We start from the raw sequence: 13,911 nt of genomic DNA, 5'->3' as shown, positions 1-13,911 counted from the left end.
ACATAAATAAATAAATTACAGATATATACATATATCTGCATAGAGTTGGCATTTAAATATCATTACTATTATTACTATGATAACAACTATTACTCTATCTTTCTTCTCTTCCCATCTATTCTCCAATCTCCCAACTTTTCCCTGGTCCTCCTTCCTGATTTCCCTGAACTTCCAGTTTTACCCTGTGTTTGTGACACCCTCTGAGGCCTTTGAACTCAAATTATTCTCTCTCTAACTCCGTCAGTGTCGTTTTGTGTGTGACAATCCTCTGTGTTTGTCACTTTTGTTTATTCCTATTTGTTGGACATTCTTTAGGGTGCATGTATTTTTTTAATAGTGTCTGTTAAGTGCTTACTATGTGCCAGGCACAGTAGTAAACACCAGGATAGATCCAAGCTAATCGGGTTGGACGTAGTCCCTGTCTCACGTGGGGCTCGCGGACTTAATCCCATTTTACAGTCTAGATAACTGAGATACCGAGAAGTTAAGTGACTTGCCCAAGTCACAGTGAGCAAGTGGAAGAGTCAAGACTAGAACCCAAGTCCCTCTGACTGCCGGGCTCAAGCTCTATCCATTATGCCACACTGTTTCCATATAAATATAAACAATGTCACCTAGTGGAAAGAAGACAGGCCTAGAAATCAGAAAACCTGTGGTTTAACGGGGAAGCAGCGTGGCTCAGTGGAAAGGGCCTGGGCTTCAGAGTCAGAGGTCATGGGTTCGACTCCCGGCTCTGTCACTTGTCAGCTGTGTGACTGTGGGCGAGTCACTTAACTTCTCTGTGCCTCACTTACCTCATCTGTAAAATGGGGATTAACTGTAAACCTCACGTGGGACAACCTGATCACCCTGCGCTTAGAACAGTGCTCTGCACATAGTAAGCGCTTAACAAATCCCAACATTATCATTATTATTATCAATACCTGTTCCGCCACTTGCCGGCTCTGTGATCTTGGGCAATTCATTTCATTTTCTTGCACCTCAGCTACTACATCTGACAAATGAGGATTCACTATCTGTTCTCATTCCCCTTTAATCTGTGAGCCCAGTGTGGGACAGGGACTGCGTCCAACCGGATTATCTTGTATCTCCCCACAGGGTTTTGACAGTATTTACTGTGCCTCTTTTGCATGCAGAGAAATGTTCTAGGTACTTGAGGGGAGAGTATTATTATGAACAAAAAAAAAATGAGGTTCAGACCCTGTATCTATCCAGAATGCAGCCCCCATGCCTCTCCGGCAAACAATCCAGCCACCATTCTCCACGCTAACCAAAGTGGGCAGAACAAGTCTGGCAGCTGGGCGATGCTGCAGTTGACGATGGGACGGCACGGCTCAGGCTGTGGGAAATTAAGGGAGAAGAGTTTGTTGGAGGAGGCGGATTTTAAGACATATTGAAAGTGGGCAGTACTCTGATATTTCTGATGTGGTGAGGGAGGGAACTTCCAGGTGAGGGAAAGATCCTGAAGGAGGAGATGGACTCCAAACTGCTTTTTATTTTTACCTAAGTGAGATTGTTGTGACATCCTGCCTAAACATTTCAATCAGTCAATCAGTGTCTGGGAGACTTCAATATAACAGATTTGGAAAACATTCCCTGCCCTCAAGGAGCTTACAGCTTAGACGGGGAGACAGACATTAAAATGAATGATGGATGTGTAGTCGGTGGGGTTACGGGGCTGAGGGTGGGTTGGATAAAGGGTATAAATCCAAGTACAAGGTGATACAGAAGAGAGAAGGAATAGGGGAAATGAGGACTTAGTTGGGAAAGACCTTTTCACTAGAATATTCATTTAAATGGGTAATTAAATGATGTAGTTCATAATGGTGGCCCATCTAAATGGTCTACTGTGCTGGGTTGATAATTAATGAAAATTAAATGTATGGAATTACAACACGATAATATCCTCTGAAGCCCTCCATTCAAAATGAATCGCTTTATTATCCTAGCACCTTAGACTTTCATGCTACTAACACCAACGTTTTTTCTAATTCGAATCCATTAGAATTTGTAGTAATGAGTGTTTCATGCTCAGTCTCGGGGGAAAATAGGAAAACCGACAGGGTAAAACACCATCGTGATTTCCTTTTTGCTCGATACAAGGTCACTGTTGAAAATACCAGTTAAGGTCTCTTAATAATAATAATGTTGGTATTTGTTAAGCGCTTACTATGTGCCTAGCACTGTTCTAAGCGCCGGGGTAGGCACAGGGGAATCAGGATGTCCCACGTGGGGCTCACGGTCTTCATCCCCATTTTACAGATGAGGTAACTGAGGCCCAGAGAAGTTAAGTGACTCGCCCGCAGTCACACAGCTGACAGGTGGCAGAGCTGGGCTTCGAACTCATGACCTCTGACTCCAAAGCCCGTGCTCTTTCCACTGAGCCACGCTGGTCTCTTCTCAAGGTTGCTCCTAGAGGAATAGTGTTTACTCAGACGCCACTCCACTAGACTACTCAGACTGCCTGAATGATAACAGAGAAGATTGACTGCATGATAGAAGAGAGAAAATAGTTTTGCAGAGGCAGAGCAGCTTGATTCTTTTCCTAAACATGACACTCACGCACAGATTTATGCAAGTCACCGCCTTTCCGGACGAGAATGCTTTCAATCGGCAACATGGGTACTGTACAATCTGATCAATAATAATAATAATGTTGGTATTTGTTAAGCGCTTACTATGTGCCAAGCACTGTTCTAAGCGCTGGGGTAGACATAGGGGAATCAGGTTGTCCCACGTGGGGCTCACAGTTTTCATCCCCATTTTACAGATGAGGGAACTGAGGCACAGAGAAGTGAAGTGACTCGCCCACAGTCACACAGCCGACAAGTGGCAGAGCTGGGATTCGAACTCATGAGCCCTGACTCCAAAGCCCGTGCTCTTTCCACTGAGCCACGCTGCTTCTCCAGAAAGGGCTGGTTCTTTGGTGGGGGCTATGAAGACTGCTAACAATAATAATAATAATAATGATGGCATTTGTTAAGCGCTTACCATGTGCAAAGCACCGTTCTAAGCACTGGAGCGGATACAAGGTGATCAGGTTGTCCCACGTGGGGCTCACAGTCTTGATCCCCATTTTACAGAAGAGGTAACTGAGGCGGAGCCAGGATTAGAACCCAGATCCTTTTACTCCCAGGCCCCCGCTCCATCCGCTAGGCCACATTGATTTACGAAATAGTTTCCGAACTAAACATTAGTTATCAATCAATCAATCATATTTGTTGAGTGCATACTGTGTGCAGAGCACTGTACTAAGCAGTTGGGAGAGGACAATATAACAGAATTAAAACCTTGATATGATTCCAGTCCCAGTGGATCTGAATATTCACATAAACAGTCACTGGAACTTATTGAGCGATGTAATAATCTGTTATTTATTTATTTATTGAGATTAATGTCTCTCTCTCCCTCTAGACTGTAAACTCCCTCCTCCGTAGGCTGTGAGCCCAGTGTGGGACAGGGATGTTGTGAGCAGGGAATCTGTTGCTTGTGATATTTTACTGTCCCAGGTGCAAAGTACAGTGTTTCGCCCACACTAAGCGTTCAATAAATATGATTCAATAGATGAACGAACGAATGAACGCTTACTATGTGCAGGGCACGGCACTTAAATACTTGAGAAAGGACAATACAACAGAATTAGGATTCCCTACACATAACAAGCTCATAATGGTCCCCGTGTGTATTTTTGAGGTGGAGATGGGGTTCAGACAGCGATATAATCTTTCCTTTTCCACTGATAGACATTCTCCTCCTCAGGAGATTTCTTTAGGCCTTCTTTAAAAGCATTTGTATGGGACAATGTCCTCTCTGCTTTCCTTTTTCCTTGTTTCTTCAACAGTTTATAACCTCGACAGTGAGGGGATTTGGTTGTAGCTCATCTCGGTTCATTTCTCGGCATGCTAAGCGTTCATCATCAATGGGCTCTTCACCCTTTGAATATTCACGTGTGTTTCCACATGCTCGTGCACGTGTCTGCACGATTCATGTCAGCTGCCATTGTAGTCTTTCACTTGACAGTAGAATTTGTGGCTCCGATGTCATCTTGACGATAGACAGATTTATTCCGTATTCCTGGAGGATGGGGGGGGCTTTAAGTGCCTCCTTCGGACGGCCTCAAGTTTCATGTAATTGAATCTCGGGAGCAGGGAAATTTTTATGGATCTGTTTTTGCCATTTTCTGGACATGTCTTCTCTAACGGTAGGTAGAAGAATACCTTTTAGTGACCATAAATTTAGAAAGCCTGCAATTACCATGTGGAGCAACCTGCTCATCTGCTAGGTGGTTTCTATCAGTAACGAAGGTTGTTTCCTATCATTTCTCCATTACTGCTAAATTCAGATTAAAGGGAAGCTTCCAAAAAGGCTCAGAGATGCTTATTATTGCTTTCATGAACAGTAAGATGCTGTCATTAAAATGCCCCCTTTCTTCAATCTTCTGCTCGGTTTGTTATACTACCGCGTAGATGTAAACTATTGCTGTGGGAATATGTTATGACCGGGAGCCTTGGATTCTGAAAAACCTTCAGTGGATAATAGTAAAATCTCACGTGACTTGAGAGCAGTCTGGTTGATCTGGAAGGTTAGTGGAAATTTGGCCCAAGAATATTTTATGACATACCCCTCTGGTCTTTCTCAATACCTAAATCGGTGGATTGAATGATTTATCCGAGACACATTATTTGGAGTCCCCCAGAGAGAGGGCTTTTAGCAATTAGGCATCGTGCCTATTGAATCGATGACATATTGATATTGAGGTTGTTGAGTCTGCTTCTTCTCGAGAATCCAAATGTCGAAGTTCTGTAGCCAGTGAGCGATACTTTGAAAGTCCCCTGAAGAATCATAATAATAATCTTGGTATTTGTTAAGAGCTTACCATGTGCAGAGCACTATTCTAAGCGCTGGGGTAGATTTACAGGGTAATCAGGTTATCCCATGGGAGGCTCACCGTCTTAATCCCCATTTTACAGATGAGGTCACTGAGGCCCAGAGAAGTGAAGTGACTTGCCCACAGTCACACAGCTGACAAGTGGCAGAGGCGGCATTCGAACCCGTGACCTCTGACTCCCAAGCCCGGGCTCTTTCCGCTGAGCCACGCTACTTCGAAGATGTCCTGAACTGCTGTCGAAACAGATGCTGATAATAAAGAGAGCGGTAGATACTAATACAAAAATAAAAATGGTCTAGGATCATGATTGGACAAAACACTATTAGTGAACTCCTTTCGTTCACTGGTTCTGGTTAATGAAAATGGGATCTGCTTCCATGCAAAACAATAGTAGTTGAAAAATAAAAAATAATAATCGATAAATGATCATTTCCATCCTGTATCAGAACAACTAGTTGAGACGAATCTTATGGAAACTCTCTATAAAGGTTAGTGCTATGAAGGTGGTATTATTACCACTAAAACCTTTTAGGCCCCTAAATTGTCGTTTAGCGCAAAGCCGTACAGTAGCGTAATTTTATGCCTCTAACACACTCTTTAAACTATCCGAAATAGCTTTAAAATCTTCCAGAGCTCGCTGTGAATCTTTCAACGGATGTAAAAGTTAATAAAAAACCGAAATAATATTTAGCTGTCCCCGGACGAGAGCGTAGAGTAAAACTTATCTTTTCGGGGACGGGTGGCCATATCGATCAATCAAAGGTATTTATTGAGTGCTTGCTGTGTGCAGGTTCACTCATTCATGCCATCTCATTTATTGAGCGCTTACCGGGTGCAGAGCCCTGCACTAAGCGCTCGGAAAGTACAATTCGGCAACAAGCAGAGACAATCCTTAGCCAGTGGGCTCAAGGATCTCAGCTAGGAACCCACACAGCTCTGTCACGAGCCCCTCACAGGACAATCCCCCTTTAGTAACAGGCACTCCGTGTATGAGTCCTTCCCTGGGGATTGTCTCCCCTTTCAATCCAGGTGCTCAACGTAGGAGCCCGGCACGGGGAATGGTCTCCCTTTCAGTTCCAGGAGCTCAGCGACAAGTTCAGAAGTGAAGCCGAGCCACCACTGTATACAGCACATCATTTTATCCCACGCTTAGCCTAACTAAAAGAGGGGTAGGTGCGAACCCACACTCACACACACACACAGGGGACAAAAAATAACAACCAATCCGACTGGCTTCCCCATTTCTCGTGAAGATAGCCCCACCTCAGAGGAGTTTCAAGGAGTCTGGCCGCTGGCAGCGTGCCATCCTGGTTCAAATCGTAGATGCTTCGGCCTTGGACCGGTAAATTTTCTCAGCGCGTCTTAGTTGGTGTTTTTCCCCTGTTCCGCGGCCCCAGCTGTTGGGTAGGGGAGGGAGGGAGCTTGCAGTGGGACTTCTGATTTGCTCCTCCAATTCCCTGCTGCCTTCAGCTCAGGAAACTCTTACCAGAAGAAGCCAGGGAGGGCTGCGACCCTACCCTTCCTGTGCTTACTTCCCCTCGGGCTTCAACCGATCTGGCATTTTAGCTGCTCCTCAAGCCCCTCTGCAGAGTACCGTACTAAGTACTTAGGAGAGTTCGAGCAGCGTGACTTAGTGGACAGAGGACGGGCTTGGGAGTCAGAGGACATGAGTTCTAATCCCGCCTCAGCCACCTGTCTGCTGTGTGACCTTGAGCAAGCCACTGATTAACTGATCGATCCGTCCCGACCGGCTGTTTGTCAGAAGCTCCGTCTTGCAAAAGAAGTGAACGCTTATCTCTGCTGGTTGAGAAGAAAATACTCTTCCTGTCAGGGGAGTGGGAGAAAGTTGCCGTTGTTTTATGAGAGGTTCTTCCCCTTGACTCTATTTATTGCCATTGTTCTTGTCTGCCTGTCTCCCCCGATCAGACCGTGAGCCCGTCAAAGGGCAGGGACCGTCTCTATCTGTTGCCGACTTGTACATTCCAAGCGCTTAGTACAGGGCTCTGCACATAGTAAGCGCTCAATAAATACTATTGAATGAATACCCTCATGTTTTTGCATGTCGACATCATCCAGCTGCTTGGCTGGCTGACCGGAAAGCTCCTTGTGGGCAGGGAACGTGTCTACCGTGTCCCAGCTCTCTTGTCAGCTGTGTGACTGCGGGCAAGTCACTTCACTTCTCCGTGCCTCAGTTACCTCATCTGCACAATGGGGATTGACTGTGAGCCTCAAGTGGGACAACCTGATGACCCTGTATCTCCCCCGGCGCTTAGAACAGTGCTCTGCACCTAGTAAGCGCTTAACAAATACCAACATTATTATTACCGACTCTCTTGAATTATATACTCTCCCAAGCACTTGGTATAATGCTATGTACTGAGAAAGCACTCAATAAATATCACTGATTGATTGGTGGATTGATTGATTTGCATGCCCTTCTTTCCCAGATGTCCAAGATTGCCCTCAAACTTTCACTATATTGCTCGCTTCCATCCAAGCCAAGTCTTCCTGCTTTGATTTGAATTCATTTTGTTTATCATAGAGAACACTGACGATCTCTAGGGAATTTGCTTCCAGACAGGATGAATGGTAGGGATCATACGGTCGTCCTCGTCCTAGCGCGAGGGCCATTCTATCTCAAGGCCTCCTCACTGTGATTTACAACCAACTCTTGGAGGAAGGAAGCCAGTCCTTCCCGCTAATGCCCTCAGGAATAGCCTGCGGTCCTGGGGTCAAGGATGCAAGGATCATATTCATTTATCTGGGGTACGGTTCAAAGTATGGACTGGGGCTTATTTTTCAAAGGAGTCAAGTTTTCGTAAAACAGAAAACAGCACTGCTCCAGTCAAGTAGCTCTCGACTGACCGTAGTCGAGGTTCAGTACCTGCAGCCCAAAGGTGGGTTAGCCTGGTTTAGCCCCGCCGACCGAGCCTGATTTCAGTGACGTTTGTGCTTCAGACTGAAGCTTGGCCGGCTCCTTTATAAACCGCTCATTGTTGGTGAAGAAGATTTCCTGACAAGATGAATGAAACCGAGCGCTGAATATCTGCTCTCCATGCAACATTATAAATAAAGGAAAAAGGCTCTTAGACTGATTGGACTCGGCAATCTGATTAGTTTGCGCAATTGCGCCCCGCGCTCTGCATATCTCTAGAGTATTATGTGACTGTTAACAGTAGAGAGCTAAGTAGAGGCAGTAGGACTAAGAATAGTTTTAGAATAATAATAGTAATAGTTTTATTATTATTTTATTATCATTCTAAAAAAATAATAGCTTTAGAAGTAAGAGCTGCTGGATATCTTGAGCAGTCACTTGGGATAGTACACTAAACTAGGGGTTTGGGAAGGACAGAATACTGAAGTGACAGTTTCATGCCCACAAGGACCTTATAATCTTAAAAGGGCAAAGGAATGTTCTTCCTAACTGAGGGAGATTTGCTTGAACCGGCAAATTGAGGTGCAACAAGTTTTCTCATGATGCCATCTGGCCCAGCCTGCAGGATTCCGAGGGAGACGTGATCTTTCAACTGCCTTTCACCCTTTCAGTCTTCACACACTCCTACCTACTTCAACCTCCTCCTCTTTCCTTCTCCCAAGAGGATCTCAGTGCAGACCGATGTACCGGGGTAATAATTATAATAATAATTACGGTATTTGTTAAGTTCTTACTATGTGCCGAGCGCTATTCCAAGCGCTGGGGTAGATACAAGGTGATCAGGTTGTCCCACAGGGGGCACACAGTTTTAATTCCCATTTTACAGATAAGGTAACTGAGGCACAGAGAAGTTAAGCGGCTTGCCTAAGGTCACGCAGCAGACAAGTAGCGGAGGCGGGATTAGAACCCATGTCCTCTGACTCCCAAGCCCGGGCTCTTTCCACTAAGCCACACTGTTTGATTACGCCTCTGTGTCCATTTGGGGCAACGCAATTTAAAATCAGCTATAACTTCCACGAGTTTAGATATTTTGTACTTTTGTAATTTTCCCGATTAGGAATTTTCATGTAGTTTCCGCCAGCGATGGCAAAGAAGAAATGAGTTGTGTGAGTACGTGAATGTGGTGTAGAGAGGAAGCCTGAGGTTCCATAAAGGAAAATGTATCTCGCGTGAACCCGACCTTCGAGGAATTTACGGTCTAATGGGCCTTTCTTCTTATTGCTGTCCAGACTGCTAGACTTGAACGCTGCCCCTAGATTTTAAGCATTTTGAGGGGAAGGATTGTTTCAACTCACTCGATCGTACTGTGCTGTCCCAAGGGCTTAGGGCAGTGTTCTGCACATAGTAAGCATTCAATAAATACCCTCAAAGGATTCAATTCCTTGACATTTCTTTCCAATTCCTTGAACTTTGATTCGGCTGCTGTTACTCTCTTGTCTATGCCGTAGTTTCCAACCCATAGCGACCCCACAGACACATCTCTCCCAAAACGCCCTGCTCTCCATCTGGTAGTGCATCCGTAGCGTTTTCTCGGTAAAAATACGGAAACGGTTTACCGTTGCCTCCTTCTGGGCCGTAAACTTGAGCCTCCGCCCTCGACTCTCTCCCGCGCCGCTTCTGCCCAGCACGGGGGAGTTTGGACTTGTAGCAGATTGTCTTCCGTTCGCTAATCACTGCCCAAAGTAGGAATGGAACGGACAGGCCTCTGCTTGACTCTCCCCCCCGTAGCCGAGACTGGTAGAGCACTGCAAACTCTCCAGATGCGACCCTGAGAGGGGTTTTTTACTATAATTAACACCAAACAGTTCCAGTCAGGAAAAAATGGAGATCTGAGAGGGAAATGAAAGGATCAATGGCTGTGACTAAGAAAAGCATGTCTCCTTACGATACAGATCAAAGCAATTACAGTGGAGAGACTATTTGCTTCTGTTTTGATACAAGTGTCAGGCTGAAGGGAACTTGTCATTGGACACTTAGCTCCTGCCAGCTTATAAAATTTCACTGAGGACACTTCAGAGTAGTTGCTCATTAAGATATAGTGGCAATCTTAGGGAATTAAACACAACTGCAACGAGAAAACCGAGTGGAAATTAATCAGGGCCTCTTATTTCCATGAATATCAAGGGCATTAACAATTGTTGGTTCCATGGCATATTAGGCAACTTAGATTTCTTCGGGAGCATTTGAATAATTTTCCCCCAAGTGTTTTTGTGATTCAAGTGAGAAAGACTTGCATTGAGGAATAGCTGTCACTGATCATTGCCATAGCAGGTATCGGGGAAAAATGGCACTTTCCGCTACGTATACTGGTCTGGTGGTCCCATGTTTTTTGGAATGGCTCCATCTTTGGTTGACAGCTTCTACATGACTGCTTTTCAGATGGGAATCAGCCACTGTTAAGAGCAAGGATGAACAGCAGGTCTGATTTTACAATTTCCAGTTAAAATGTCTTTTCCCCTTCAGAAACTGCTTTTCAAAGATCTGATTAGAAAAACTTGAGCCCATTTCCAGCGATGGGTTCCTGCTGGTGTCCCACTTTTTACGCTTTATTTTCTCGTTCCTAATGCAACACGCCCAACCCAAGAGAGTCATCGAGGCAATTGCAGCCATTTTGAGCAGAAGCTGTAGTCTTGAATGGAGAAAACATACCATGAGTGGCTGTTGGTATCGGCTGGAAGCCCGTGAAACGACGAGCTGAAATATGGGGATATGAAATGGGACGATCGCAAGCAAGGAAGTCAGAAGACTTCTGGGGCTAGCAAGGAGATTGGATTTCAACTTCTTTCCCACCCATGTCCCTCAATCCAGACTTGACCAGTCTGATATAGACAGAGATCTAGAGTTCACGTATTAGTTGCTAATCTTCATTTCTCTTCCTGTTATATTCCCTTCCTTTGCTCCGCACACCCCTACTGATGCAGCTTGATCCCAGAGAAGAAGCTTGGCCTGATGAAAAGAACCCTGGCTTGGGTGTCAGAGGACCTGTATTCTTATCCCGGGCCTGCCAATTGCCTGCTGTTAGCCTTGGGCATGTCTCTTAGCTTCTCTGTGCCTCAGTTTATTCATCTTCAAATTGGGGATTTAATTCCTGTTCTCCTTCTCACTTCAGACTACGCGCCCCACGTGGAATGGGGAGTAGCCCCAATTTGATTATTTTACAGCTACCCCTGTGCTTTCTTGACACATAGTAAGCCTTTTACAAATACCACAATGATTATTATTATTATGGTATTTGTTAAGTGCTTACTAAGTACCAGACACTGTACCAAGTGCTGGGGTCGATGCAAGCTAATCAGGTTGGACCCAGTCCATGTTCCACATGGGGCTCCCAGTCTCGATCCCCATTTTGCAGATGAAGTAACAGAGGCACAGAGAAGTGACTTGCCCAAAGTCACACAGCAGACAAGTGGTGGAACTGAGATCAGAACCCAGGTCCTTCTGATTCCCAGGAGGTCTGTCCACCAGACTATGCCATTTCCTTATCATTATCCCTCTTCAGCCTCGTCCAAAAACACGTCTTAAAGGCCCAGTTTTCGACCGAAGTGTTAGAATAATGGTTTGGCTCTAAACCTCTAGGGGAGCACAGATTGTGTACGTGTTGTATTGGTGCAAAACCATGAGAAATAGGATGGTTGGGGGCGGCGGGGGGGTGGGGGGAATGTATCATGAAGTCATAAGCTTAAGGGTAAGAAGTGCAAATAAAGGGAGATCCTGCACTTCTGGACAACAGACTGTAAGTGTGTTAGATTGTAAATTCCTCGAGGGCAGGGAACACATCTAGTAATTTTATCGTACCATCGTCAGTACTGTGAGCTACACGTTGGGTTGGCAACCTGCTGATTTATGAGTCCCACGACAGATGAATGACTTGCAGGAAACCGTTGCTTGAGGTTCGGATTCTTTCCAATAAAACATTGGTTTAAAATCCTCCTCTCCTCCGATTAGTGGAGCCAAGCAGGATCCGACTGGTGGGCAAATCTGCCTGGCAGGTCCCCCTGCCAGTGACACGACCTACTACCCTCCGGGAGGGTAGGTGTGGTGAGCCCTTCCCATGGCCACAGTCGCTGCTCCCAAGCACTCCTGACTACCTGTCCTGTATTCGTTCCATAGCAAAAAGCAGAAACCGAGAAGGGGGATATCAGAAACTGTGGAAAGTGAGCGGCGGGTAGGAGCAGTTTAAATAAGTAGAGCAGCAGAAAAGCGGAATGGAAGGGGGGCTTAGGGGAGTGCCTATTTAGGTTCTTTCGGCCCCTTTTCCGGGGTCTTCTCTTGGCTACACTCCCAGGTTGTCTTCCGAAACCGCCAGCCAAGCTACCTCTCCTCAGACACACGCGCCCGGACCTTATTCCCGATCTAAGCCGAGGAACGCTCACTCAGGACTCGCTCGTATCCGACAAACAATTACTCTCTCCCGCTTCAAAGCGTTATTGAGGGCACATCTCCTCCAAGAAGCCTTCCCTGACTAAGCCCTCTCTTCTCCCACTACAGTGCCATCTTGACTTGCTCCTTTTACTCATCCCTGCTCCCAACCCCAGAGCACTTAAGTACATATCTGTAACTATATTCATTTATATTAATGTCTTTCTTCCCATCTAGACTGTAAGCTCGCTGTGGATAGGGACTGCGTCCGTTACACTGCTATGTTGTACTCTTCCCAGGGTTTGGTGCGCATTAAGCGCCCAAGAAATACAATCGACTGACTGACTGGGATGGGTCGGCTGCCACTGCAGGTTTCCTCTTCCACATTACAGGGCGGAGGGAGGTGAGCAGTCACAACCCAGACTCCCACCTCTGGGAAAATTGGATATAAATGGTGGTCTCTGGGGGGGGCAGCCTTTCAGCAGAGGGGGTTCCAAGCAGCTTCTATCCCTCACCCTACCCCCCGTCGCTAGCAGTGCCAAAACAGTCTTTGGTTCATTTGAGAAAGGGAAGAATCACTTCGTAAAGCCACCTTTAACAGGTAAGCAATGGAGAATTGGTCAAACAGTAGAATCTCTGGCCATACAGTGCAATTAACGTCATGGTACCGTATGGATGGGTGGGTGGATCGTGGGTAGACTCGGGCCTTGCCCTGAAAGTAGAGAGCCAGGCCTAGCGTCTACAGAGCTGGCCAGGTCAGGTCAGATCTTGTCACAAGAGCCCTGACCTCCCTTACATTCACTACCTAAAGTTGCCTTTCCTCCTCCTTTGGAACTATCTCCAGCTGAAGGATTCACTGATAACTTCAGCTTATTATGTCCCAAATTAAACTCACTTCTCCTCTTAAATCCTCTCCTAATTTTCCTTTTCCGTCAGCAAGGGCCATTCCCGTGACCCACAAGCTCCAAATGTTATCTCTGTCTCCTCTCTCTGTCTCAATTTCTCTTTATGATCTGCTTTTTTTCGTCTAAAATAGATCTCTTTAATTAATCGATCAGTAGTAGTTGCTGAGCGCCGGTTGCGGGCAGAGCACTGTTCTAAGTGTGCAGCGCATTGCACTAAAGACTTGGGAGAACACCAAAGAAGAAGACACAACTTCTCACCTCAAGGATATTACTATCTAGCAAAGGGGACAGAGATCAAATCATTTACCATTAGGAGGCAGAAGTTCTCAGATAGTAGAGTAGGTAAAACGATAGTTACAAAAATGCAATCGGAAGTCACCACAAAAGAAATCCTAAGGAGGAGCAAAAGTGCAGTGATGATAGAGCGAGAAGGTTGCCAGGGGAGAAGGGAAGATTAGTAATTAAAATGAAACACTGCATTATCATTTCTCCTGCTAATTAACACTAAAACCAGAAGTGGTTTGAGGAAATTCAGGACAACCCAGTTCTAGAACTTCTTGGTTTCACCAGCTGGCAAATTAGTAGGCTTTATTTAGCTCTCCGTCATGCAGTGATGTTCTCTTGCAACAGCTAATGAACAGAGTTCAATGCATAATCATAGAGGTTAAGAATGTGGCAATTTGCCCGAAAGGTGAATTGACTAAATCTGTACAACTAATTGAGATTATGTTCTAAATTACATGCTTGTGGTCGAATACAAGGTAGAATTATTAGGATGAATTATGATTCCCAGGTGTGTACACATGTAAAAAATACCATTTTTT

At 45.5% G+C, this 13,911-nt stretch overlaps 1 non-coding gene across 1 annotated transcript; it reads right to left on the bottom strand.

The window, feature by feature from the left end:
- Window positions 1-9,463: 9,463 nt before the first annotated feature.
- LOC114805980 lies at window positions 9,464-9,601 on the bottom strand. The gene has a single exon (XR_003754111.1). It is a non-coding gene; the product is annotated as a small nucleolar RNA SNORA7 (small nucleolar RNA).
- Window positions 9,602-13,911: the final 4,310 nt, after the last annotated feature.

This window comes from Ornithorhynchus anatinus, chromosome 20 (genome assembly GCF_004115215.2).
Source record: "Ornithorhynchus anatinus isolate Pmale09 chromosome 20, mOrnAna1.pri.v4, whole genome shotgun sequence".
NCBI classification, from domain to species: domain Eukaryota; kingdom Metazoa; phylum Chordata; class Mammalia; order Monotremata; family Ornithorhynchidae; genus Ornithorhynchus; species Ornithorhynchus anatinus.
Note: the sequence above shows the minus strand (reverse complement) of the source record. Positions and strands in the feature narration are given on the sequence as shown.